The sequence below is a fragment of the Phalacrocorax aristotelis genome, chromosome 4 (assembly GCF_949628215.1).
Source record: "Phalacrocorax aristotelis chromosome 4, bGulAri2.1, whole genome shotgun sequence".
Lineage (NCBI taxonomy): Eukaryota > Metazoa > Chordata > Aves > Suliformes > Phalacrocoracidae > Phalacrocorax > Phalacrocorax aristotelis.
In genome coordinates this window covers 69,544,682-69,559,875 of record NC_134279.1, presented here as the reverse complement: position 1 = coordinate 69,559,875, position 15,194 = coordinate 69,544,682, and the positions used below count along the sequence as shown (strand labels likewise).

The following is a 15,194-nucleotide window of genomic DNA, read 5'->3' as shown; positions in this document are numbered from 1 at the left end:
ACGCAGGGGCTTCTGAGCCAGTAAAATGTGATTTGTCAGAATCATACTTTAGAGAAGTGACACCTTCCTCTTTCACGCCACCACATCTCCTGTTTTACATCCTTCCAGTGATGGCAAGCAGGTTCAGCAGTGAATCTGCACAACAGCTTCTAGAGTACCATGTGACGAGCCATTTATTAAAAATAAGAATTATTGTTTCTACTGAAATGCTTGAAATTCTGAAAATTCAGAAATACTCCAAAATACTTTTAGACCTTAACAGTTGGAAAGATGGCTCCAAAGGAATTAAACAGGGTGGGTTTTTTTAATCATTATTACCGACTTTATTTCAGCAATAAAAAAGGCAAAACATTTACTTCTCTATGAGCATACTTTTCATCAATGCTTATTTAATAGTTTCCCTTACTAGATATACCGCTGGCACTTCTGGCAAGGTCTATTTCTCCCATCAGCCAAGGACTCTGACCTCCACAATAACAAGCTCAGTTGAATACCACATTTGTCACTCGTGTTTCCTTCCACTTAGGCAGTGGACTATTTTGTACAGCAATGGCATGTCGCTGGCATGACAATAACCCCCAGGGAATAGCTGTCTAGTAGCTGAAAGTCTTTGGATTCCTTCATTCCAATAGGATATTTCAATAGAAATATTTAATTTTTTATAGAATAAGACATGGATTGCATTTGCTGACTGGCTACGTATTTCAGTTAACGTTGCACATTAGACATGCATCTACTTACACAATTATTTCACCAGTTTGGAGCACTGTAAATCTAGTAACATCAGTCAGGTCTCTGGAGCTACCAATTTCTACCTCTAGGTCCTCATGTCTGCCGGTATTATCTGCCTCACTGTTTAGCTTTGTAGGCAAGATCTACATACACACATACTGGGTAAGTCCTTTCTCTGTTTTAAGCATTTTAAAAAGTTTGTGCAAACAATCAAAAGCATATTAATGGACACAGTTCCTCTCAAAAACCTCTACAACAATCCTGACTTCTGGAATATATATAAATTAAGATAAACACATCACCAGAGACTTATGCCTCCAATGGATCTTATTGTATGTTTTTGCTTGATCCATGTGTTTATCTTTTGTACTGCCCTTACTCTTGGACAGTTGTGAATACATCTGTAAGTGCTTTATGGCAACACATTGTCATGTTGACCCTTGTGCTCAGTGGCACTACACTTAAACACATGCAGCATGTAGTATGAATAGGAGCTTGTAAACATGTAGATGACACATGGTATCAGATATTCCTCCATTCCAGATCTTTCAGATGCAGAGACTGAACACATGCATAAAAGAAAGGCAAGAGGATGCACCGAATGGCTATATATGTTAGTAGGCATCACTCTCCATCATCAGCTAATGGGACTTTTTGTGAGAACATACCTACAATGGTAGCAAAGGCTTCAACTGAATTTTCTGATCCAAAGACTGCCAGTATAAATAACACCAAAAAAAGTACAGAGCAAATACATTTATTTACTCCTACTTTATACATAGGAAACTGAGATATGAAGAGTTTAGGCCATCCAAGCCCTAGTTTAGTGTCCTTCTACAAGCCTTATACAGTATGGCTGAACTCTGTGACTAAAAAACTGACCTCTCCCAGTAGCACTTTGAACACGTAGAATAAGCGGCTGAACTGGCATAGCTTATCGAAATTCAAGCAACACGTGGTTTATCAGTCCTCGGTGGCTTCCACTGCCTAGTTTATCATACACTTGGGATTTGGGTTCAAATCCCAAGATATGGCAGGCAAAACAACAATCACATCTGTTCTGTCAGCATCTGTTTTAGATCTCAAATGCCATGCGAGGCAGTGGTTTGCCAGGGCACTTGCCCCTTGGAGAGAGGAACTGGAAGCACGGAAATCATGTAAGCTGATTTATTTGTGATCATTTATTCTGTCATGACTTTGCTGTAGGACAGTCTACAGAGGTGTTGCTGTTCTTGTCAGTATAATAAAAAATGCTGTTCGAGACTGATTTGGGAAAATATACATTGAGAGAGGAAAAAAGCCAGAGGCAAAAAAAAAACACCCAAAAAAATGTACAAAAGGACAGAAACATATCAGAAAGCATAAATGTTATGGAAATAAAAATGCATGGGCACTGTCTTGGAAAAAGGTTCATTGAAATTCAAATGTAATTTCTAGATACATACTAATCATCACTAAAACTTATTATTAGTCACACTTGCACAAAAACTTCTCAATCTAATTTGGAAAATAATCAATTAATCTAGTGATGGTAAAAATAGTATTTTGCAAAGTCTATAAAAAAGAAATTAGCAGCTGCTCTGAGTTCTTTCAAATGTTCTGTAGAGGAATGGGAAAGGTGACACTGACAGACCTCCAGACTTTCTCGTGGCATAGACAAGCATCTCCACAGCATCACAAAACAGAGAAAGTCAGTTTCTGTAGAAGGATGACTTAAGATAAAATATACTGAAGAACCAATGAGCCTGCAAAGAGAAACGAAGCCAGGTCATTGCTGCCTATTGCTATACGTCTAGAAGAGCAGAGACTTGATCTTACTAGGATACAGAGCAGGGGATGTGAATGCCTGCCAAGAGCCATGCCGCTGTGAAGAACACACTCCACAGCTGAGTGAAGTGAAAAAGAAATTATGGTAACCTGAAGGAAAAATGTAAAACCTTAAGACACAAACAGTAAAGACACCTGAGATTAGCCAAACTGATAGCTCCCGGAGACAATCCCCAGCCATTTCACAGCGTCAGAGGTGTGTTCAGGGACCCCTTTTCTCCTGGAACTTGGTTTATTTGAGAAAGAAATCTGTGTGCATGGGATTGAAGGAAGCTGTAAGTATGCTTTGACTAGGTCAGTTTGGATCCAGGCTGCAGTGTGCCACTGCTCAGTCTGCGGAAGCCGGCTTGGTCCTCCCCCCCTCCCTCTTCATAAAATCCCAGGATTTTCCACCTTACTTTTTGAGCAGTTGAGTCAGGACAACAATATGGCACCTCACCAAACACTCCTTACAGAGTCAGTCTCATTGCAAGGTTCTCTGCATAATCTACACTAGGCTAGATGGGTCCATACTGGCCTGTGTTTAAATATAGATACTTGGAAACCACAGCCAGAAGCAAACCAACAAAACCACTGTATTTTTGAAACAGTCTTTTTGTCATGGGTTTTGCAACTTTAATATGTGTTTGAACGTCGGTGAAATAATTTCACAAAAAAGCTAACTGGTGTTCTTTCTCATGGGGGATGAACCTGGCATTAGCATTTCCCCTGGAAGGCTTTCTACACAATTTTCAGTGAAACAGCTTTATTTTAGCTCTGATCATAAAACTAAAAATGTATATTAGGATTTCCTGTAGGAGTTTTTCAGAAAGGTAGCTTCTGAACATGAATTTAAAGAGGTAATGCATTGACCACAATAATTACAGTGATTAATTTCTAAGATGTTGTTCTTTTCAGCATTGCAGTGAACACAATGGAAAAAGCTCTTAACATACTGCAGTGCCATTAAACAAAGATTGTTATACCTGTTAGCATGCTACATCTACTGGAAATTACAAATTCCCTATTGCAGGACTTGCATATCAATGGGTTGTTTAATGAAACTAGATTAAGCCCACATGATACAATAAGACATGCAACAATACTTCTATATCTCTGTATTTTATTTGCTTCCCTCTGTAATTAGTCCAGTTACACTTAGAATCAATGTCATTTGCTGGTAAACATCCAGAATCTCAACCCAATAGTCCTTTATGTGTGAACAGAAATAATATTCTTGGTATACACACTACAGATTTTCAAGTATATATTAAATTTGCACAAGTATCAACATGTTTTCTTATAAAAAAATTAAGTATACATATTTATTGGTTTGTTCAGTGAGCACTAAAATATAAACACTGCTTAGCAGACATTACTCAATTCAATGCAAAAATCTGAATATAGAAAACATGAAAAAGGAAAGAAAATACTGAGATCCTCATTCTGTTTTTATTCAGTACCCAACTGGGAGCTGAAGTCGTGGCTATATGTATGATTTATGAAATGAAACTGTTAAAAGAATAAATGCCTAATACAAATCAGGGAGATTTATTACATTGGTAAATCACCTCTAAAGGTGATGGAAACTTTGCCCCCTAAGAACCAGTAAAGAGAAAGAAACTTACTCCCTGAGCCAGCAGCTCATCTTTCAATACACACTCAAAAGAAAACTCTGTGTGTTCAGGCAGTGGCTCCACGGTCAGCTGTGGGGTTCCCCCCCAACAGAAGGACCACCCGTGGCCACACAGCCTAGTGGCCTCCTGCACGACTCAGCACTCCAAATTCTGTCCTTACAGGAGGGAGACTGGTAATCCTGAGAGCCCCGATTAGGGCAAGAGCTCCCAGACTTTTCAGTTCCATGCTTTGAGAGAGGGAGTCTTCAAAGTGAGATATTTAAGAAAATATGCAAGTACTTTACAACAATGTTCTGTTTTTGGGGGGGGGAAAAGAAAAGTCTGTGCGGCTCTAGACAAGATCAAGCAAAACAGCTTTTGACTGCAAGGCAAAGCATATAGAGAAGACAGATATATCCTAATAGGGTTGGGAGACAAAGTACTATCTCAATGAAAGGCTTCAGTATTTGCAATTCAAGGGGCAAAAGATAACTCCAGAGGGCAGCTGTGGGAGAGAAGCAATAGAAGCGAGACAAAGATCGTGGAAGAAAACTGCTGGAAAAAAACCCTAATACTCTTCAGTGAGAGAGCAAAAAGCTGTTAGTTTCTACCCAGACCTTAGCTATTAAAAAACCCCAAACCAACCAACCAAAAAACCCCAACCAACCAATCAAAACCCAATAAAATCCCCACCAAAGCCCATGGGAAAATATACAGTGGGAGTACTGCCAGTGAGTGATGCAATGCAACTACTGAGTTTCTTCCATCTCTGTGGCCCTATGGATGGAATAAGAATTTTGCAAAATATATATCTCAGTCTTTAAAGAAGTGTTCTGTAACCTGTCAGATTATTTTAACTTGTACGTTGTATTTGATAGAATAATACCCCACCCCATAACAACATTACATAGTCAGATATGACGGATGTACGCCCAGCTCACTCTGTTGACAGAACTGGGAGCAGAACGTGTGATAGGGGTGTACTGAGTCACAGCTTTGTGCTACCGACTCTGTTATCTGTCTCCAGCTCTTCTCCATGGGACAACTGTTGATCTCACCTACTACAAAATTAAGCAAAATAGGCACTTGTATAAAACAGTATAGAGCATTAACCACATTAATTTGTACCATTTGAAGAGCAAGGTCTTTTCTGCCTTAGATTAAAGGCCACTCGAATAAAGAACATTTAAAGATAAGACAGCCTATGGCAAATGAGAAGTGCAAACCATGCTTGTATCAGGAATAGTGTGGCCAGCAGGAGCAGGGAGGTGATCGTGCCCCTGTACTTGGCACTGGTGAGGCCGCACCTCGAGTACTGTGTGCAGTTTTGGGCCCCTCGGGACAAGAAGGACATTGAGGTGCTGGAGCGTGTCCAGAGAAGGGCAGCAAAGCTGGTGAAGGGTCTGGAGAGCAGGTCTGATGAGAAGTGGCTGAGGGAACTGGGATTGTTTAGCCTGGAGCAGAGGAGACCTTATTGCTCTCTACAACTACCTGAAAGGAGGTTGTAGTGAGGCGGGGGTTGGTCTCTCCTCCCAGGTCACTAGCGATAGAACAAGAGGAAATGGCTTCAAGCTGCATCAGGGGGGATTTAGGCTGGATATTAGGAAAAAATTCTTTACTGAAGGAGTGGTCAGGCATTGGAACAGGCTGCCCAGGGAGGTGGTTGAGTCTCCATCCCTGGAGGTATTTAAAAGATGTGTAGACCTGGCACTTCAGGGCATGATTCAGGAGACATGGTGGTGTTGGGTTGATGGTTGGCCTTGATGATCCTAGAGGTCTTTTCCAACCTTAATGATTCTATGATTCTATGAAATTAGAAAACATAAATAATACTAAACCTGGCAAAAAAACAATAATGTAATAATTAGCACTTATTAACACTCTAGTTTTTAACACAATATTTTGTGGAAAGGGGTTTTACATTGATTAACTGGCCTATGATTTAGCATTTATAAAACCTGCTACTCTAACAGCATACAGAAAGCCAGTTCTGGAAGTATTCTGAATTTTGTTGGTCGTAAGGTAATCCACATCATTCAGGGTAAATAAATAAACTAAGCAACATACAGAACAAAAATATTGATATACTCTGTTGCAACATCATTAGTTAAAATGTTCATCCTTGGTTCTCAGGTAATTTACACTGAAATGGCTGACATACAACAACAAGGCTGTTAGCTAATGAGGGAACTACACAATATTCTTTCTACGTCCATTTAGGTAATATTTCTTAAGCAGATAATCCATGTAATTTTGTAATGCAAAAGACACAAGAACACCCTTATCTAAACCACCTGCTACTTTCTTCTTCAGTAAAATTCTCCCTCTTGAATAAAAATTAGTGCATTTTCCTAGAATTTTTAGTTCCACATGGCAGTGCTCTCAAGCAGAATTTTATGAGCAGTCAGTTACTAAATAATTTTTCTCTGAAAAATTTTAATGAAGGCAAATACTTACTACATAACTGATGAACCCCAATACTTTCAGTACTTTTAAGATATTGTTCTTTACATGAATTATAATAATTCCTTTTAAATAGAGCTGTTTCCTGGAAGCCTGAGTAATATCTAATTTTTAATAGCTTTTCCCTTTTTGCTTTTTTTATTGTAATAGAAGCCAGCAGTCCAGATATAAGGCCATTCTGCCAACTGCTGTACAAATCCAATACTTTTTTTTTGTGTTTTGGTAAGATTTTCAATCTGGTGGGGTATTTTGTGATTTTTTTTGTTATTGTCATTTCATTGGGTTTTTTTGTTGGCTTTTTTTACAGTAAAAACTTAACATCAACATTAAATTTCTACTGTGGTATTTAGCAATATTTCTTTTTGTTTCACCATCATAATTCTGCATAACTACTGAAGAATAAAATACAATTAAAAAATACACTCAACTTTAACGACATGTAAATAGCCTTTTAAAAATATCTGCTATATTTTCAGACTGACTTTATCATATCAGAACCCTAATTATAGCCTGACTTTCTGTTCTTCTATTTGAATGCAAAGAAAATATGTCTTTATGACCAGAAGTCTTTATGATATAATTAATTTTATAATTATTCTCAGGAACAATGATGATTAGACACTGATTAACATCACTTGTTAATATTTCATTATTAAAAACAATGATCTCAATGATGAGACCAATGATGAGCGTTTTTACTCTCTGTACTTTAATAAAAGCACAGAAGTGTCCCTTACATGTCTACTCTACAGATGGAAATACCTGAATTAAAGACTCACACAAGTGTGATCAGCCCTAGGTAAGTGAAATACTTATATGGTCACATCACTATGACAGGACTGAAAACAGAAAAAAACTCAACCCCTGTCTAGTCTAGGCTTATTGTTTCTACAATAATCTACTGAAAAAAAACTTAAAACATTTCCCTGTCAGGAATTGAGGTTGACAGCACAAAATGCTGCTAGTTGTGAACCTATGCAGGCTAAAACAGTCTTGAAAAGGCAGTGTGGCATCTCAGGCTTTTCTCATGAGATATTTTAACAAACAAATTAATCATAGGAGCAGCACACAATTATGTCATTATACAGCTGCATTCATCCTGAAGGACCCCAAGAGTAAAAGTAGTGGACCAAATTTTCAGAGAAGCCAGGACAGAAGAGTCTCTCCCTGTCCTCCTCCTCCTGTTTAAGATGGGTGACAGATCACCTCTTCACTGTTTATGATTTCTGGAAACTGTTGAAGTCTTTAGGACATGGAGCCTCAAATGCCAGTGATTGAAGAATTTGGCTGCTGCTCCAGGATGGTAGACAGAGTATGGAGAGCAGTAGATGCAGAACTAATGATTGTAGGACAATAAAAATATTTTATTCTCCTTACTGTGGCCAATAACCAAAATAGATACAGCAAATAGCAATATCTCTTTCCTACCAAACAGAAAGGAAAATGAAGAGAGAGCGAGAAGGTGCCCTTTGACTAGAGAAGTACTAGCTTGAAGAAAGACAGTAACAGTCTTGCTGCTATGAAAGATATAAACCTTCTTTTTGATGAAATTCAGAAAGAGGCCACCAAAGCCATAACTGAGTGTTCCCAAAAAAGTGAAGTTTCCGGAGTAGGACAGATAACATCCAGAGATTCAAAGGAAACAACTGCTTACTTGGTCAAACTCACACCATCAGACTACCCTTGCTCATGCAATTGTCCTTCTGACCTATTTTTCCCCCAAACATCTCCTACTGCTGTTTATTTAGCTTTCTGTGTAGTAAGCTGACTATCAAGAAACACTGTCTAGACCCTAGAGCAACTTTCACAGCAACATAAAACTAGTAAACATTTGCATTTAAATGTTAGCCATGGAGCTTAGCCAAAATAGATGAGATGTACTCAGAACTTCCCTTTGCTGTGCATTGTGCCTGGGCACAAGGAAAATAAAATATTTTCATTGTCTTACATTCATTAGTTCTACATCTACGGTTCTATATGTTTATTAATTTGCACTTTTGTAAGTATAAATATACTAAATCACAGGAGAAACAGTATATTTTTTACTAGGCTTTCTATATCTAGTCCCCATTATTCTGAATGATGTATCTAAGTCACTTATGCAGCTTTTGAATAGATCAATTTTTCACGGTTACATGAAGCTCTAAAACATATGGGGGCATTTTTCCAGCAGGAAATTTCTTAAGTGTTGGAGTTGTGAGCCATCAGCAAGTAATTAACTGTCATTCAGGAAAACATGCTAGTGCAGGTAAGAGGAGTCTCTCAAGTGTCAAAGCATTCACATTTTGAAAGCTTCAATTAAGATAATTTGTAAAATCTATTGTTAGAGGGATAAAGTTAATAAGTTTTTCTGATGCTAAGAACTCCATGTGTCATCTCCAGCAATTCCTCTATAGTTACATTAAAAATATTAGAGGTTCGTTTTTCTTTAGAACTTCCACTAACTGTAAAGAATTGAAACCACACCTGTAACAGAACTGTTAAAAGCTACACATTTACTCTATGCTGCTTTTTATAGAAAGAAGTATTAAAAAAAAAAAACCAAAAACAGAACAGGTATTAATCCCAAAATATATGTTGAATGACACTGTTTTCAATATATTCAAGGGGCATGTTATCTTCCCCCCAGAAAAAAATTCAGTGAAGATGTGGCCAGGTTGAAAGCAATTTTAGTTTTACTTCTTAACAGCCCAAAAAGTCAGTTCACTGAAAGGCAACCAAAGGTAAATTGTCATGTAAAGTCCTTAAACTTCCCATCCTTTCATCTCCTTGACTTAGAAGAAGCAGTTGAGAATACTCCCACCCCATGTACAGGCAGGAGCTTTTTCCATTGATAGAGAAAACCAGAGAAGGAAAGGTAAATCACATCTCCTGTTGCTGTTCCTTCACAGCCCACATAAATTAAAGCAACGGCAGGCTTTAATGTGGCAGGCTGTGATGGCTGGCAGCTGGGAGGCTAAAATGCCAACTGTAAGGCTACTTGTGCAGGATGGAGTGGCACAACAGGGCAGGGGATGGGGCTGGAAATCCCTCAGCAACTGAGACTGGTATGTATTTTATAATTATTATGTATCTCCAGGTTATTATGAGTTCCTGAACTGAACTGTAACTCATGTTTTGAATATTTAACTGCTTTTAGTACAGCATGTTTTAAACCTACTGTTACACCCACAAAAGCCTTTTGATACAACTATCAAAAAACCAAACCTTTTCTTAAATACACAGGAAAATGAAAGAGTATTTCAGCACAAATACCCTTCTTATCTGATGTGGGAACTATTTGACTTTATCAAAGGATGCCTACCTGCTGGAAAAACTGTAAAGGCTTCCAGTTTACAGAATAAAAGACATTTTGAAAATTAACTTAAATTTTCAAATCTACCACTTTTTAACTAAATATATAGCAACATGGGTTTATGTTTCTTTTTAACATGATACACTTTTCTAGTACAAAGAGAAGTTTTTTTTCCACTCAACAAGCTCCAAACTCTTTCTCAAAGTGCACTAAAAAAAAGGTGCACTAAAAGAACGCCTCTGTGGGAGGCCACGAGCATTAGAAATTCCTACATCCCACTCTAAGTGGAGAAGTTAACACAACATCACACAAAGCTTCTGTAAATGCCTATTTCAGGCAATAATACTGATGTTGCCTTTGGTTTCCGTACTTTTATGTCTATGTGTGCGCTTTCACACCTTTGTGTTTCACATGCAAGAGAAGATTATTTTTTTTTTTCTTCCCTGATGGCATTTCAGATTGAACAAACCTCACAGCTTTCAAAGCGATGCTTTTATCACAACCACTCAGCTCTCAATCCAGCTGCATGTTGGCATTCAGAGTAAGAGCACAGGCTGAGTTACACTTTAAATATCAAAACATCTTTGATACACCTCAGGACACAGTAATGATTTCCTCCCAAGTTTTCTTTTGTTTACTTCATAATGTCAATTTAACACATGCTGAATATACCATTCTCATGTTTCTATTGTGTCTGTATTCAGCTGTGCTAGGAAAGACTTCACTCACACACCATAAACTATGGCAGGTATTATAAAACTCAATTATAAGACAAAACTCTCAAAAAAAAATACAAAAAGTGAAACATTTTTTCTGAAATGGTCTGCTTTGTTAATGTTTCTTAGCTGTGTCTGAAAATGTAATTGCCATAAAAACCAACAGTCAAAAAATTAAGATCTTACTACCATAAAATGACTATTTTTTTCAAATTTCCCTTTTCTGTGATGAGAGTGTGACTGGAAACATACCACTGATCTGATTTTGTCATCCTTATGCATACTGAACAGGAGCCTATTTTAAATGTAGGAATTGAAGCAAGGTCACACTGATTCACATTTGATCCTATTCACACTAAATTCAACCTTACACAAACTCCAGTGAAGTCAGCAGGACTTCTTCTCAAGGGAAGTGCCACTCATCCACAGAAATACCTACAGGATTTAAGACCAGAATAACTTACAACAGTAAAGGCAAATGCCCTGAAGCTACTATACAAGAACTAACCAGAGACTCCTGCTTTCTTCTCACCATAGCACCACTGATTTAAAAATAGCAGCTATTGATGTAAATTAAGTCAGGGGCTGCGTGCTCTACATAATGACCAGCTGGAAGATCCTCTCTAGGAACACGCTCATCTTTGTAGACACATGGGCTTTTTGACAAATGGAAACAAAGACAGACTTTATATGGAGGATCAAGCATCTCACAGAGAGATAAAGGAAGAACGCAGGACTTGGAGATAAAGGAACGCAGGATCAGATTGGATCATCCGGTTCAAATCCAATCCTTGGCTCTTTTCAGGCAACATTTCATACACCATTTTTAGAAATTCATAAACCTTGTGTGTTTAGTTTCTCCCTTTGCTGTTTCCATTGAGAAGCTGATATAGAACTCAGCTGCTCTAGTGGATAGGAGTTTTCTTCCAATTTCTATTCTAAATTTATTCATGGCTAGCTAGCACCTAGGTTTGGGTTTTTGTTGTGATTTTCTACAGCAACATTTGCCTTCAGCTTATGCTCTCTTCTCAGTGTTAGTCTCCCTTTCACCCATGTATTTAGAAACAGAAATCATATTCTCAGTCTTTTTTGTTAGACACTATAAAGTTATCCTGTATCTTTTCATACAAAAACTTATTTTCTTCACTTTCACCGTAGCCCTTCTTTGCAGCCTTCCTGGCAAGCTGCTGCATGAGCAGTTTTGTGCTCCAACATTCACCTCTAAGTCATCATCTCAAAAATGATGACATGACACATGACAACTCAATAAGTATTTTTCACATTACAATACAGAGAGACAATGCATGACAATATGACGCATTAGGTCTCTAGGAAAATATGTAAAAGAATGCGCACAAAGTGTTAACGTAAAACAATCTTTCAAATTACTTAGAAGACAACATATAAACAGCTACGGAGAAGTTTTCCATGTGATGCTTACAGATATCATTCTTCTATTCTCCCTTAGCTAACTGGCATTTTCAGAGATCCTTAAATCCTTACCCTCTTTCTGAGTTTCTAAGCTTCTAAGCCTGCCTCTCTCTCCAACTGCCTGCAGTCATACATGCCCTGTTAGTAGAAATGGGTAAACTGTGAAAAACTAAGTGAGATTTCAAACAAATCACTAATCTCAAACTTGGAAGTGCTACCAAAATAACACAAATTTCCTACACAAAGATATCTTGAGTTATGATAATCAAGTAATGGATAGAAAAGCAACCCCTCAGATTTCTGGAACTTCCCCTAGTATTACTGCTTGTTGTAATGAAAGCTGATTTTTTTCCTTCCAGAGGACTTTAAGGAACGCCTGGGGAGCATTCCATGGAAGAGGGGATGTTACTGCATGCCTGCCTCGGCACACGTGTGATTGACCTCCCTCCCAGCAACAGTGATCGAAGGGAGGGCAACACACTTGTGCTACACAAATACATTTTACACGTCTTACTGCAATGACAGGGTCTTGGGTTATTTCTACTTATTCCCAATGGTAAAATAATTCCAGTGCTCCAGTTCACTGTGTTTCCAGAGCCACCAAATATGCAAAGGTTTGATTCAAAAGAGAAGACTTTTTCAATTTCTGAAAGAAGGTGATAAAGGAAGGATTACTTCAAAGACAGGTAATTATTAAAACAGTCCACATCCTCCCACCCTTTCATTTAGTTAAAGACAGGCATCATACCTAACCTTCCCCACCATGGTTTCCTTTCCTGTCTCTGCAGCATTGCCTCCTCCATTTATCAAAATTGGACAGAAGGATGTTACACCTGAATAGAATATTCTTCTAAGGAAGAAATATTAATAAATCTCTTCCTACAAAGTTAATGCATGGAAGTGCTTTATGCCAAGTTTCCAAAGTTCTCAGGGTCGCACTGTATTTTTGTCATGCTTATTTCCATTGGGGAAGTTATCTGGAAGTACATGCCAAGATTGCTGTAATCCCCAATTAATCAGCTGATTGCTTATTTTCCCTGCAAATTTCACCATCTGCGGTGAATCTCTTGACACATGGCAGAAGAGCCATTATCTGGATCAGAGAATGAACATTTACTTGTTATATACAAATTGGAACAGCATCAAAAACAAAGACTGAAAGACCCTCATCCCAGAATACATGACAGCCTCCCTTACAGGTGGGGTCACGTCCCTGCAGGGAAATAAGGAAACTGTCCCTGGATTGGACACATTCCGGTCAGTTGTTTTTGTTGTTTTTTTTGGTGTGGGTTTGTTTTTTTTTTTTCCTAAACTATTTGGCTCGTAGAGAAAAGGGGTCAATCTCCAGCAACTTTAAAACTATCTCCAATCACCCAATGCACACACATGCATATATATATTTTTCATTTTACCCAGCAAAATCAAAAATTGTTTGTTTGCAGGGCAACTGTTGCAAAGGCACAATGGATGAACTGGGAATTCAAGTAAACCGATAAAAATAAGCATAAAAATAAAAAAAACACTTTTTCTGTTTAAGTCAGATTTTAGTGTGGTTGTTCTGAAAGAGACAGATTCTGCAAGCAAAGTTCAACATCCTTTAGTGTTCATGAACAGGCAGCCACACAGGTTTAACTGAGAAAGCAGGGATAACTGCTTTTAGCTTTTCCTTTTTCCTTAAATACTGTCTAAGACAAGGTTAAAGAAGGAAGACATTTTACACGTACCTAAGCCCATCTATCAGTACCCAGATTTCAAAGGAGCTGCACATTTTTTGCCCACTCAGTAAAAGCATTCCAAATCAATGCATTTGCTCATGACACCTAGCCTGAACATCAAAAATGCGTTGTGGAGATACTGAATATGTACCAAATCACACACATGCCTGAATGTACCTGTTGTGAGCATTACTGTTTCAGTCCATGTCTATATGCCTGAAATGCATCTGCAAGCTGAAAAGCCAAGTTCAGAATAATGAAACAAGTAAAAAAACCCCACACTTTAGAGTAACAGCTGATCCTAGCTGTAAAGGAGCAGATGGGACTCATCCATATGCTATCAGAAAGTGGGAGACCACACAATATATAAGCTATCAAGAATGTATCAGATGTTCTAACAAGGGAGAAAATGTTGTATTTTTAAAGTAAATTTTATTGAAAATTATAGCAGTATTTTTATAAGCTCAGTTCCTCACATTATTTACTGCTTTCAGATGGGATAATTCTTCCAAGTACCAATAGGTCAATGAACATAAACTGCATTCATCCCAGATGAAGATCTGTATCTGCAGAATCATTACAAACCATGTGGGATTTACTCTGAAGAGTGCTGAAATGCTCTAAATAACTACAGAAGGAATTAGAACAGATATTAAACGTTAGTAATACCATGCCAATAGTACCTTTTTAACCAACACAAACAAATGACGCTCAGCCTTCTACGAAAGGCTAAAACCATTAAAAATCTGCAACTTAATAATAAAGGCTATGAATTAGTTTTCTTGGGAAAAAAACCCTTTTATTGACCAGAAAGGTGGGAAAATTATTCCTAAACTTCGTCCTTGTCTTGTATGGAATAATCACTGGAGGTGACTTAGAAATTAAACCTATGTTTTTAGAAAAGGTACAGCATTGAAGAAGCTTTCAGGGTAGAGTGCAGCTAATATGTGACGAACCCATTCCGCGGAAGTTCCCTAGGCCCGTAACCTTAGATGTCGCAATGCCAGGAGAACGTGGCATACTGACTGTAAGAGGAGTTGTCCGGAGGGTGGAGCGGTGTGGAGGCATCGCAGCCAGGCTCTGTGATAAATGGAAACTAGTGCGCTGCATATTTGCCACCCTGGCCCAACAGTCCATCATACTTTTGACAAAATGCTGTCCTTTTGGTGAACTTTGCTCATTATAATATCATTATAATACCAAAACACACCTCCATCCCAAATGTTACCCGCCTTTAAGGTGCGACCATCCCTCACTGGGCATGCGCACTGAATTTTTCTAGTCTACACCTTTAGAAGCAAAGCGAGGAAATTTTACACCAATCATAATCAAGGCATGTATGACTAGAGTCACTCAAGCTCCACCTGAAAGGTAAAAAATAGTATAAAATGTGTGAAGAGAAAGAGGGTGTTAGGGAAGA

General features: G+C 38.2%; 1 protein-coding gene across 3 annotated transcripts in view; it reads right to left on the bottom strand.

Moving 5' to 3' along the window:
* SLC2A9 (solute carrier family 2 member 9) overlaps positions 1 to 15,194 on the bottom strand; it is a 114,610-nt gene that overhangs the window by 23,694 nt on the left and 75,722 nt on the right. The window lies entirely within an intron of this gene.